Here is a 14,759-nt window from a genome sequence, read left to right as displayed (position 1 = left end):
AAGTTGTATCCCATCTGCAAAAGAGAGGGGGGGAGGGAGAGGGAGAGAGAGAGAGAAGGAGGCAAATTTTGCCAATTGCCCCATCTCTCTGTAGCCCCCCACCACCACCACGGCACCTTCCATACTGATCTAAGGGGGGGCCTTGCCCTCAGCAGCATATTTGCAGGACTGCAGGGGGAACAGAGAGCTGTCCCAAATTCCCTCCTCTTTCAATCGTTGCAACTTCTGCTGGATTCAACCCTGTCTGTTTAAACCCTTTTATTGGTTGGTTGGTTGGTTGGTTGGTTGGTTGGTTGGTTGGTTGGTTATTTGCACTTAGAGCCCGCCATTCCCCAAAAGGTCTCAAATATAATCCAATCAAAAATTGGATTCCAAACATAATCCAATCAAAAATTAGGGTTGCCATATTTCAAGAAGTAAAAATCCACCCACAAAAGTTGCCCATTGAAAAAGTTGCTACTGATAAAAAAAGGTTTGAAGTTGCCAGTGCTTGTTCATTCATCCAAAATGAATGTTCCATTTTCTATATCCAAGAATATCAATCTTTTGGGATATACTCTTTTGTCCTCTTATATTGCTTTGCCATGGCATCAAATATGGTTAATTCCTTATTTACATTTCCTAATAAATGTGAAATTCCCACTATAAAACTATTTGGAAAGGGGTGATTTGTAATTACTCGTTTTTGAATTTTTCTCATTGAAGTCATTATTTCACCATTATAAGTCACAAGTGTCCCTTTTCCCCAAAGCACCAGCAAGAGTTGCTGTTAAGCCATTCATTGTAATTATGATAGGAGTCAAAAGTGAAAATATAGATATGTGTGAAAAATCAGGCTGTCCATTTTTAAAAAAAAATATAATAAATGAACAAATTATCTGCAGTTATTTTTGGTTTATCTATTGGATGTGCTGCTATACCACAAAGTAGAATGTAATTATGTAATGTAATTATGTATTAAAATCTATATGCTCTAAATGCAGCCAAGATCTGTGAGGAGCTGGTTCTACTCAGTTCACATAAGGACACATTAAGAAAGTTGTAATATGGTTCCAATCTCCCACTTCAATAAAAGAAACCACAAAGGGAGTCAAGGTTGCTATGAACCTACCCAATATACATTAAGATGGATTCTTTGACCACTAGGTCAGTTGTATAATAGATAGATGAATACCAATTAAACATAACACTTCATTTGTCTGACAAACTGTGTGTTGGCCTATGAAAGCTCGTGTGACAATTAGCTAATGTGCCACATCCCTCACTGCTGCTCAGGCTCATGATTGTGAATTGCTACTTTAGTAAACATTAAAAAGGGGGGTGGGGTGGGGGTAAAATCAGTGCTGGTTCCTGATTTTGGCAGAACAACCAGAAATGTACTTTCATTGGGTTTCCCTCCCTGAGTAGGCTCATTTCCTCCTCATTTAGGGTTGCCATACACCCAGAATTTCCCAGAACGCTGAAGTCGGTAGCAGTGTCTGAGCAGAAACTGCTGAAATGACTGGGAAAACCCTGACATTCGGCAACCAATGTTGGAAGTCAACATTCTGGCAAACTCCCTTAAAAATAGCTCAACAACTTTGGAGCCCCCAAAAGCTAACAGAAGAAGAAGAAGAAGAAGAAGAAGAAGAAGAAGAAGAAGAAGAAGAAGAAGGGCTCAACACTTTTCACTTTTTGAAATATGATAACCCTACCTCATTGCCACTGTTGCCTCTCCCTCCAGCCCCATTTCCTGTTGTTGTTTAGTCGTTTAGTCATGTCAGACTCTTCATGACCCCCATGGACCAGAGCACGCCAGGCCCTCCTGTCTTTCACTGCCTTCCGCAGTTTGGTCAAACTCATGCTGGTAGCTTCGAGAACACTGTCCAACCATCTCATCCTCTGTCGTCCCCTTCTCCTTGTGCCCTCCTCCTCCTCCTCCATTTCCTACCTCCCCTCAAAGAATGAGGGCAAGGTGTGTTTCACCTCCTTGCTCCCTCCTGGCTTACTTGGAGAAGGCAAGTGTGAACTGACAGCAACAGCAAGGAGGAGGAACATCAGGGCCAGCAGACTGGATCCACAGCTGCACTCAAAATTTATGAATGGATAAATCTGGGGATGCCATTTTTCAAAATTTTCTCCAGGGGAATACTACAATTGTCCAACAGTTTAGCAGGAGCTTGAAAAACGTTTTCAAAAAATTGTCAGCTAATGACTGTCTGCACATTTTGGGCTCAGCCTTAAAATAATCTAAGAATATTTATTGCCTAGGAATAGATTTCCATTCATTAAAGGGTCAACAGATAAAGCATTGGCATTGTCAATATTTCAGAAGTAAATGGTTGATATGTGAATTCACACAGATATTCCTGCAGTGAGAAATGAAATTGGTATCTGGAAAATTTAAATCAAAATGATTTAAACAATACTTTGCATGTGAAAGAGGGTATTAAATATTTGAAGCTTAGAGCAGCACGGCCTGTGGAAAAAATATTGATAAAATCTTTTTTTTTTAATGCTTCCAGCTATTTAGCATGGAAAAACCAGAAGGTTTCATCCATTATGTGCTAAATTTAAAAAGCATAGCCAAGCAACAAATATAATTCTCGATTAATATTTAATCATCAGGGCCACTGGTGCAGTATCAGAACAAGAAAATACATGAGTTTATTTGGCAAATTGCTTGTTTAATTGGCTCTAGAGATTATTTTTCTCTCTAATCACAGCGTATAGCTCTTTACATGCATGGAACAGAATAGAAAAGGCAGCCACTGAATTGTGCTGTCTTGGTTAGCTTTGCAAACATACTGCTCAATTCAGTGGCAGACTAGAAAAAGAATATAATAGATATTTAGGGAATGCTGCAGGTCACGACTATAATTTTCTGGGCCCACTACAAAATACTTATTTTTTACCTTTAAAGCTCTTCAGGGCTTGGGGCCATAGGTATGTTAATTATGAGCCCCCTAATCTGATATGTCTTCAAAATCTACACCAAAAAAAATTGCTCTGTGCCCTAAACTTAAAGTTTTGTGCTGCCACTCAGAAGCGTATACTGACAGGTTTCCTAGTTAAGAGCCCCTCCACAACCCCAAACATTTTTATATTCCTTCCAAATCAGGGTCAAAGCTGTGTGCTAGTTTTGTGGTGTTTTGTGCCATGCCTTGAACATCACAGGCAGAGGGAGCCCTAGCGACCACCTCAAACTTAATGTTTTTGTATCCACTAAAAAACAACACCAAAGTTTTGGGCTTTTTTGTGCCACAAACCCAAAATGTTAGGTTGGCACTCCAAGTGTGTAATTGGGGTGGGGTGGGCTCCTAGTGAAGACTCCAAACCAACATAATAATATATCTTCTAAATGTATGTCTTTTTTTTTTAAGCTTTTTAGGTTTATACATTGCACTAATGTATTTTAACGTTTCAGAACTTGACTTCCTTCCCCCTTCTTTCTGCAGTTCCTTAAATTTGTTTTTAATATCTTCTGCATATCCAAATTAACTTAATTTGCTCATTTATTCATCCTTAAATATATACTCTTATAAAACTGCAGGTTATTACAATATAGCTATTGTATATATTGCTACACATGCTGTAAATTTTATCTCTTTCTTGCAGTTTTTCCCATTCTTCCATCTGAATATTGTGTCCTGTTAAATTAGCAAAAATGTATAAATCCAAAAAAAGTAAGTGTTGGAAATGTAAAACAACAGAAGGAACATTTTTTCATATGGGGTGGGATTGCAAAATTGTTAAGAAATATTGCAAAATGATTTACAGTGAAATGAAGAAGTTGTTTAAAATAACTTTTGTTAAAAAACCAGACAAGAATGGATTTACCAAGATCACAAAAGAATTTGTTTATATATGCAACTACGGCTGCATGAACATTATTAGCATAACATTGGAAAGAAGAACGTGTCCCAGCTAAAGAAGATTGGCAAGTAAAACTAACGGAATATGCTGAAATGGAAAAATTGACAATGAAATTAAGAGGAAGAGATGACAATGAATTTAAGGAAGAATAGAAGGACTTTACTGCATATATACAGAAGCAATGTACACAGGTCAATACATTGGCAGGGTTTTAATACTACTTGTAATTTTATTATGAATGGACAGTAAGTAATTTAAATGGTTAAAGCTTTATTATAATGGACATGTAGCACATTGATATACACTGGAACCAAGGAAGGGATAGGGGAAGTCAATCTGTTTTGCTTTGTTTTTGCTTTTATTACTGTTGTTTGCTTTATTTTTGTTATTGTTGGAAAATGAATAAAATGTTATGGGGGGAAAATAAGTGGGATCAAGGCTGTGGAATGCCTTCAGCGGACAGGCTTGCACAATGCCATTCTTAATATCATTTCAACATGTATTGCCCATCTATTTTGTCTCTGTTTTTATGCAGATTCTATATTTTATTAAAGTGAGAGCTGGACCGTAAAGAAGGCTGATTGCTGAAGAATTGATGCTTTTGAATTATGGTGCTGGAGGAGACTCCTGAGTGTCCCATGGACTGCAAGAAGATCAAACACATCCATTCTTAAGGAAATCAGCCCTGAGTGCTCACTGGAAGGACAGATCTGGAAGCTGAGACTCCAATACTTTGGCCACCTCATGAGAAGAGAAGACTCCCTGGAAAAGACCCTGATGTTGGGAAAGATGGAGGGCACAAGGAAAAGGGGACGACAGAGGACGAGATGGTTGGACAGTGTTCTCGAAGCTACCAGCATGAGTTTGACCAAGCTGCGGGAGGCAGTGGAAGACAGGAGTGCCTGGCATGCTCTGGTCCATGGGGTCAGGAAGAGTCAGACACAACTAAACAACTAAACAACAACAAATATTTTATTATTGTTTTTAATTTACTTATCCCCCCCCAAAAAAATGTTCTTAAATATTGGGAATGGATAAAGGGAAGCATGGCATTTTTGTGTCTTCTTTTGTCAGCAGTTTCATGAACCTCTGTGATCAAGTGTTTGCATGGGAATGAGTGTTGGGGAAAGAGAGAATGTGTCACTTTTGCTACAGCAAGCAAGCTGATAATCCCTCACCTTGACCCAAGAACACACAGCTGACGAGTCAGGATGGAATGGGGCAAGGGATGCATTTCCAGATGTATACAGTCATACCTCGGGTTAAATATGCTTCGAGTTGAGCGCGTTTGAGTTGCACTCCTTGGCAACCCGGAAGTAACGGAGCGTGCTACTTCCGGGTTTCACCGCTTGCGCAGACGCTCAAAATGACGTCATGCGCAGAAGCGGCGAAAAGCGACGTGCGCGCACGCAGACATGCCATCGCTAGTTACATTTACCTCTAGATGCAAATGGGGCTCCGGAACGGATCCCGTTTGTATCTAGAGGTACCACTGTATGTGAATCCATTTACAAGGAGCAGCCTTTTCAAGCTGTTTCTGGGCTCTCTCCACTTCGGTCAGTAATTTGGCTTTAGATCTGTTTTGTATAAAATGAAACTTGGTGTTCTCCTATTCACTGTAATGGAGTTGGGGTCTTTGCTACAGAAAAGCAACATGGCATTGGGAAGGGGGATTATTAAGTGCAACTGAGGGGCCTTCTTTTCCTACAGTCGCATTCTGATGGTGCCAAATCCAACTGGAAATAATGCGACACCAACACGTACACTAGATGATCTCTGACTGGCTGGCACCACATAGTGAAGGAGCTTCTTCTGTTAAGTGCAAAGCAGCTGACCTGGGGAACAGTGAAGCAGCACCAAAAATAGGCAAAATAGTAGAAAGTGAGCATTTAATGGACTGTTCCATTTTTCCACAAGATTTCCCCTGGCCATCTTCATATCTAATATCATATAAATTCAATGCGTCACTAAATGAAGCCGGGGGGGGGGGGGAATCCTTATGAAACCTCTCTGAATCAAAGCCCTGTGGCAGACTTTGAGACACCAGCTGTTATCACACAACACATCACAGATTCTTTTGGGTTCTTCCCTTTTTAGAATTTCTCTTTACAAATGTCCTTCTTTTTCAGATTGTGTTTCCCCCCTCAATATCAAAGCAGACCACATGGTGATAAGAGTTTAGTATCTACAGATAGACAGGAAATTAAGAATAAAGTTATGGGGAGACTGCAGCACAGGTTTGGGCCAGTTTCTGTTCCTCTTCTTGTGCACTGATGATGAGAGATGATGTGATTTATTTTTGATATAATCTGACATTTTTATGAATAGCTGATTCTAAAAGAAGCCAGCTTTCTTTTTGGTTTTTTTTAAAGATCCTGCAGCATTTGTCTAGCCCATTTTATGTTGCCCTTCACCCCATCTCCACCTTCCTTCCAACCACACACACACACACACACACACACACACACATTTGCTCCTGTAGAATCAGTGTGATTCCAGCTCACCATACAAACATCTCAGATCACAATACAGTACAGTACTACTTTCCATATTATATTGATAATTGAGCGAGAATTATGATGACTTTGTTGCTAAAAAAAAAAGTAGGATTAACCTAAAGCCCTGTTGTATTTCACAGCAAAGCAAAATGAGGCTCATGTGCAAAGTTGCAGGGCAAATGCTAGTCTGAGGAGCATTGAGAGAAAATACAGAATTGCATATCCATAATGCTCCAGAGCATGTCATTGGAACAAATGCAATCAGTATTTTTACAATCATATAGGATGCCCAAATATTGTCCCCCCCCCCGCCTTAATGCGTACTGATTCATTAAAGATGAGAGTAACATAACTGGGAAAGCCCTGCTGTGTGTCTCTGGGCAGGTACTAGCCTGCCATTCTGTTGCTTTTGCAGAAGCCTCCCATCTGACCACACTGAAAGGAAAACTCCCTGAAGTCAGCTGCTGTTTCGTTCCAGCAGTGTTTACTCTCACTTGTTGGTTTCACTTCCCTTTGAACCTTAATCAGCTGAACATTGCCAGATCCATTCTGTTGAAGGTTTGTTCACTGATTTAGGTTTAATTAGCCTCTAACCACATGGCTGAGGATGAGGCTTCACCAGAGAGGGCTTTAGTTTGAACAGGGAAAAACCAGTAAACCAACCAATGCTACTGTCAATTCCTGCAGCCCCTGTTATCTCTGCTGGTGCAGCTCTTCCTTGCCTCCTGCAGGGACCCCGAATCACAAGAGCAGGTGCCAGCAAAAATCACGATGCAGGAAAAATCATGAAACCAGCCAGTGCCTCTACATAGCTCCATCCTAATTTCAGACATCGTGATATATCAGTATATTGCGATGTTTAGCTGGTGATATATGTCCCCCAGCCCTAGTATTGATGAGAAACATCCTGCCATTTGCCTGTCATCAGACATTTGTCTGCATTGGGCACCATTTTCCACGAAGCTGCTAACAGGTGATGTAGGCACCACAGCATACAGTACAAAAGCTACATGGGGCTGAAAGCAAGACGACCGAGTACAGCAACTCTGGCTCTGTGGCTGTGGCTGTGTCAAACTGTGTGGTTTTAAGGATTCGTTGTCTTCTTGAGGGTGTTTTAATGACAGATTAATGACTGGTTGTCAATAGCAGCAGCAGTGCTAATTATGTGGGAGAACAGGATGAAAGAGGGGTTTAGGGGTCATTCTGGAGCACATATTGAACTGAGTGGAACATGAGAGAAAAAGTGGCCACAAAAGCAAATTGAACACTAACGTTAGCAGGGGGAAAGAAAAGATCAACGTACGGAGTATACTAGACAGCGGCTGAGCAAAATGGAAAGAAGAAACCAACGTTGCAGGATGTATGCTATCAGCCTGGAATTGGGACCTCATGAAATCTGGATTCATAGGTGTTGCCTGCTTCTGGTTGGTTGAGTGAGAACATCACCCTCCTTCCTGGCCGGTCTGTGATGAAGAGGATGGACTTTTCCAACCCTGGTTCCATGAGCATCCTCCAGCAGGTCCATAGAATTTTACAGCCTCCCACCACAGGTGCCTCACTTCCCCCTCTTGCAGCAACCAGTCACCACCACCCCTTCAAAGCATTGAAGCATCCACAAATAACACATACCCTACAAATAACACATACCCTACTTATTACCAGTTTTTACGAGGGCAAGAAGAGGATGTTGTGGTTTCAATTGACTACGCCTGCCTGAAGTGGCACACACAGTCCAAGGAAAGTTTCGATACTCTTTATTCTGTTAATTGCATAAACTGCCCCCCTGACATGGCATTCACAATGTTCTATGTCGGCTTTCAACTATGCTGGTAGATCATTCACACTGCCAAGTGTTACTGAAGCTGTCAATCTTACAGTCCCCCAACATAATGTGTGAACGTACATTGCCAAAGTATTGACAGCATGTCTATAGTTTTGACAGCTTGTTCAAAGTGTTGAATATTTTCCCCTATTCCTTGCATAAGAGTACCATCCTTTTCAAAGACCATGTCTTCAGTTGCATTCCACTTGATTCTTAACTAATGGGCAAGGATCATGGCCTGTAATTTCCAGGGTCCTAAGTCACAGTGTAGTCAAATAACTGGAAGTAAGAAAGCCACAATTCCTCTCCTTCCTCAATTGTGGGTAAAAGTACATTTTCATAGTTGATTTTTAAGACCTGTATTGTCTGCTTATTTGAATCACGTTTCTACAATGGAAGTACTCAATGTGACCTACGCTTCAACAGCAAAACCAGTATAAAAATGATAATACGCTGACCAAATAGACACATAAAAGCAATTCTATTTTAAGACAAGACTGGTCAATAGCTTACAAAAAACCTTACTGAAATCAAGATATATGAATCCTTTTGTTGATTCTATTTTCTATTTGATCCACAATTTTCTTGGTACTTCATCCTATTCATACTCCCTAGACGTGGGTAGCACTGTGGTCTAAACCACTGAGCCTCTTGAGCTTGCCAATTGGAAGGTTGGTGGTTCGAATCCAACCGATAGGGTGAACTTCTGTTGCTGTGTCCCAGCTCCTGCCAGTTTGAAAGCAGTTTGAAAGCACGCCATTGCAAGTAGACAAACAGGTACCACTGCGGCAGGAAGGTAAATGGCGTTTCGTGCACTCCGACTTCCGTCACTGTGTTCCATTGCGCCAGAAGCAGTTTAGTCATGCTGGCCACATAACCTGGAAAGCTGTCTGTGGACAAACGCCAGCTCCCTCGGCCTGAAAGTGATATGAGTGCTGCATCACATAGTCGCCTTTGACTGGACTTAATCATCCAGGGATCCTTTACCTTTTCCTTACCTTTACTCCCTTGAGCAAAAACTTAGGCAAAATAGTTGACCCATTCCACTAGCAATCCATTTGTTGGATGATTACATGAATCATTTCTGAACAAAGATATTCTGACTGTCAGCTGAGCTCTCAGTCAAACTGAGAAGCAGCGACTGTGGCAGGAAAAATAACTCAATCCAATTCAATCCCTTTAGTCAAGAATGTTATAAAATATGGTACCAGCAAATGCATCCCCTGCTGTGAAAAGCTCTCTCTTTTTTCCTTGTTACTTGCTTTTCCAGTAGCTTTTACATTTTATAAAAGGCCATTATTCCAATTTGATCTATAGGGGAATTGAAGTGTGCAAAAATAAGCCTATGGTCTAAGCCAGAACATTTGTGAGCTAATCTTTCCTTTTACAGCCGGGAAGAGAGCCTGTTGTGTACTATGAGAAAATTTACCTGGGTAAACACCCCGAAATGTGCCTATCATTTAATGTTTGCTTCAACATTGCTCCAATCTAAGAAGCTACTAAACGAGAAGTGATTAATCTCCTCTTAGAGTTGGCACAGAGTCGTGCATGATTCTTAGTGAGGGAGACCAAGGAGATTTTCAGTCCCACTCAGTGATCATAAAGATCCCCAAGTCAGGTACCCTCAGGGTATTTCCTCTGAAACTAGTTCTCATATGATATACTAAAAAGGATTTCCTAGCTGAGGTCACTGTGTAAAATTAAAGAGTCTAGAGTTGCAAAGTGCATCACTTCAAATAGATGTTTGTTTGTTTGTTTGTTTGTTTCTCTGTCTGTCTGTCTGTTTGTTTCTTGCATTTAAAACTCTGAGCCTGGCTTCGGCTGGGGAGGGCGGGATATAAATTAAAAAATATATATTATTATTATTAAAACGCTGCCTTCCTCCTGAAGGAGCTCAGGGCAGCAAACGCAGACAAGATAGAGCAATGAAAACATCTAAAAACAATTCCAATACAGATGCAAACTGGGCTGTTAGCATATAAGAAGGGCAAATGTTGATTTTATGTATATTTTGACAATTTCATCACTGTTTTTAATATCTGTTTTTTTGCAATTGCTAATGAATATTTTATACTATTTTCAACAAACTGCTTTAAGATATTTTTATTAAAACAAAGTTATATATAAATCTCTCTTAACATAAATTAAATTAGATATAAAGGGTAAATGTATTGTTGCCAAGGACGGCCACTTCACAGAGGGGAGATTATGAACATGTCTTGTGTTCTGCTTGTGGGCTTCCTGTAGACATCTGGTTGGATACTATGAGAAGAGGATGCTGGACTTGTTAGACCTTTCTTCTGATCCAGAAGAAGAAGAAGAGGAAGAAGAGTTTGAATTTGATATCTCACTTTATCACTACCCTAAGGAGTCTCAAAGCGGCTAACATTCTCCTTTCCCTTCCTCCCCCACAACAAACACTCTGTGAGGTGAGTGGGGCTGAGAGACTTCAAAGAAGTGTGACTGGCCCAAGGTCACCCAACAGCTGCATGTGGAGGAGCGGAGACACGAACCCGGTTCACCAGATTACGAGTCTACCGCTCCTAACCACTACACTGGCTAGCACCACGCCAAGTGAATTCCATCACACCAAAAGGACAATTGATACTTACAGGGAAGCATGCACTTCCTAGGCCCTAAAGGTAAAGGTAACAGACCCCTGACAGTTATGTCCAGTTATGAACGACTCTGGGGTTGTGGCACTCATCTCGCTTTACTGGCTGAGGGAGCTGATGTTTGTCCGCAGACAGCTTCCAGGTCATATGGCCAACATGACTAAGCCGCTTCTGGCGAAACCAGAGCAATGCATGGAAATGCCATTTACCTTCCCGCCGGAGCGGTGCCTATTTATCTACTTGCACTTTGATGTGCTTCCGAACTGCTAGGTTGGCAGGAGCTGGGACCGAGCAACGAGAGCTCACCCCCATCGCGGGGATTCGAACCACCAACCTTCCAATCAGCAAGCCCTAGGCTCAGTGGTTTAGACCACAGCGCCACCTGCATCCCTCCTAGGCCCTACAACACGGCTTATTGGATTTGGGTTTATTACAGCATTTGGAAACATAAGAACAAAAGAGCTCTTCAGCAACAAGATGAAGCCAAAGCATCTTACAAATGGGCCAGCAGAGATGGAACTAGGACAAGTGGTTTCAGTATGGAGTAGCCTCCACTGCCACCAGATGGAGGAATCATGGCCCAGGAAAGATGGCATTTCAAGGCATTCCAAGAACTTACCATGCCATAGCAGCCATAATGCATTTTTGCTCATGGGTGGGGAATAACAAGTCTTCAGTTTCTCAACTTTGCTTTGTGGATCAGATCCATGTGAAATGACTTTCCAAAATTGACATGTTAGGAGACCAGCTTATCCTGCCGATCACTTTCAAGCAGCAAAGCTCAGCATTCCAGATATTATCATTACACAGCTGTGTGTGAGAATGACCTTCTTCTTAAAAAAAAGAAAAGCTTTGACATCATTTGGTGGTATGAAAGGATCTGAAACTGTGCCAGAAGCAGTGCCTCCATGTTTAGCTGCTGGTATCATTGGAGATGTGGCAGAGCACTAAGGTCCTAGAGTAGGTCAAACTTGCTAGGAGAAAGAAAATGGACAAAGCAATATGGGACCTTGCATTCACAGCAAATGATGGCATTATCAGAATCCTGGGATTTCACACTCATAAGCTTTATTGTGATGAGGGGGTCCTCTTGTTAAAGGAATACAGCAACATTTGGGTGGATTACTAGAGCACGTGGGACTTCCTGTTAACGGGTTATGGCAGGTGAGTTGGGCTTCTGATCTCCCATGCTGCTTCTACTTCAAACAAGGACTTGGTCTAAAGGGATAACCAGTTTTAGGTACCCATAATCTGTCCCTAGGAATTCTACATAAAGTACAGTGGTACCTTGGGTTAAGAACTTAACTCGTTCTGGAGGTCCGTTCTTAACCTGAAACTGTTCTTAACCTGAGGTACCACTTTACCTAATGGGGCCTCCCGCTGCCTCTCCTTTGCTGGAGGCATTGACATTGTCCCAACCAAAGAAGAATGGCAACTTAAGCTGACAGAATATGCACAACTTGCAGACTTAACATATAGAATAAGAAAACAAGAAGAATACACATTTACAGCTGAAAACACTGGCAGCATTCAGATAAATTCAACAGTATAAATAAGCTAATGGGGCCTCCCGCTGCTGCAGCGCCTCCACCGCGTGATTTCTGTTCTCATCCTGAAGCAAAGTTCTTAACCCGAAGTACTATTTCTGGGTTAGCGGAGTCTGTAACCTGAAGTGTCTATAACCTGAAGCGTCTATATCCCGAGATACCACTGTATTGAATACCCTAAGCAAGACAGAAGTTAGAGTAGGGTTCAGAAGCCACATTCCTGGAACCACTCTTCCTCTTAGACTCCCTCAGTAGATGGGTGTCACAGAGCGAGCTGGTCAGTAAATCATACAGTTCAAAGTGGAGTTAACTTTATTAGCCAAAACACAATCTTCACAGACTTAGCTGAGCATCCAACCGAATGCCCTATAGGTCGTGAAATCAGTTGCTGAGATGAAAGGTCCCCACCTCCCAACAACTTTCTATGTCTCCTCCTCTCTAGGGCTTATTCCAAGCAATTGGAGACTGTACCTGCATGCAGACTGCCTTTGCTCCGCCTGTTTTATGCCTTTCCTGGTTCTGGGAAAGGAGGGGATCTTGTCGCAGCAGGAGGGGAAGACACCCATGACTCTTCACCAGCCTGACTCATCTCTGCCTCTTAATCTCCTTCCTCCCCTGCTTCTGGACTTCTCTCTACCACAGACTCTCCCTGCTCACTAAACCCTGTCATCTCTTCAGCTTCCGACACCTCCTGTTTCCAGTCTTCTTCCCAGTCTTCTTCCCACTCATCATCTTCCCACCACCACTCCCTAGGCTCTGAGCCTTCTTCCCTTGGTGGTTCCCTAGTTCGTTCCTCCCACCATTCCTCTGTGTCCAACCAGTCCATGGCAGTAGCTTGGGATTTGAATGTCTGAGAATGTTGCCCTTGGTCACGTACCTGCTTGGCATGCACAATATCCCAGGTTCAATCCCTGGCATCTCCAGGTTGGGCTGGGAATGCCCGTGCCTGAAACCCAGAGTTGCTGCCAGTCAGAATAGGCTGTATTACTCTAGATGGGCCCAATAGTCTGACTCAGCTTCCTATATACCTCAACTATTCAATATTAGTTTTTAGTATTTGTTTGCATTTGTGTTTAATATATCTGTTTGTTGTAAGTGTGGCTCTCTTATTTCTCTGTGTGTATCTCCATCTAATTTCGGCATTCTGTCCTCCATTATTGCTGAGATTTTCCTCTCTTACGCTCTCATTGCATTACTTAACTTTAAACTTTACTTAAGATTAAATTTGGCCTCTATATTTCCAGATTGCAGTCTAATTTTCAGAAAAACAGAACTAAGTAAACCCCCATTTGTCCTCCTCTCAGTGGACCGTAAGATATAATCAAACTGTCTAATAACTCCTTGCCATAAATGAATTCAACGATTAAGCAAATTATGAACTTTAAAGGTACAATTTGCAGATTAATGGCAATTCATCTCTTTTCCGCAACACTTCTGTAAAGTCCTCTTCCTAGGTTATAAAATGTTATACTGAATATGCAGCTATTTTATGTACATTATTTTATGTTCATTTATTTTCTGCACAATTTATATTTTATGCTCCTTCTTTTTTTTCACCCCATCTGCATCCCTCTCCCCAACTGGAGCGTGATGTTGCCATATGTGCTCTTTTTCCAGGACACATCCTCTTTTTCAGGGGTACGTAAAATGAGAGTTGCCATAGCGATCCATAATTAAAAGTAGAAGTCGGCAAATGTGTCCTCTTTTTTGCTCTTCAAAATATGGCAACCCTAAAACCCCTTTCCAGTCCTGGGAAGAGCATGAACAGCATTTGCACGACACACCTATGTGCTGCAGCTGGCACACTAACGTGTCACAACACAGAGTTTGGAAAGCTCTGCATCATTTTGACAGCATCCAGGTCTAGGTAAAGCCTGGTTCTGGGGTAGAGGACCCACCCACCACGGATTTGTAATAGCTGGCCTTGACACCAGATTTCTGGGTGGCGTGGGTTGAGGAGGTTAAAGGGGGAACATTGTTGTTTTGATGTGAATGTTTTTTGGTCTAGGGGGAGGTTGAGGTTTTGTTTATTTGTTAATTATGGTTTCTGAATATTGCTTTATTATTTGAGTATGTTTTAAATGGATGCTATGTTGTATGAAATATTAATGTATTACAGTCATATCTCTTGTTATGTTTGCTTCATGTTACGTTTTTTCAGGTTGCGTCCCGCAGCGACCAGGAAGTACCGGACAGGGTTACTTCCAGGTTTTGCCTCTCACACATGCACAGATGTGCGAAATGACATCATGAGCATGCTCAGAAGCGGCGAATCGCAACCCGTGCGTGCGCAGATGCGCAGCTGCGGGTTGCATTCCTTTCATGTTGCAAACGGGCCTCTGGAACGGATCCCGTTCACAACCAGAGGTGCCACTGTATATGATTCCCCCCACTTTCCCCCCTATGGTAATATGTATTGTAT

This window comes from Podarcis filfolensis, assembly GCF_964270895.1.
Source record: "Podarcis filfolensis genome assembly, chromosome: 1".
In the NCBI taxonomy this organism is placed as follows: Eukaryota; Metazoa; Chordata; class Lepidosauria; order Squamata; family Lacertidae; genus Podarcis; species Podarcis filfolensis.
This window is presented reverse-complemented; position numbering follows the sequence as displayed.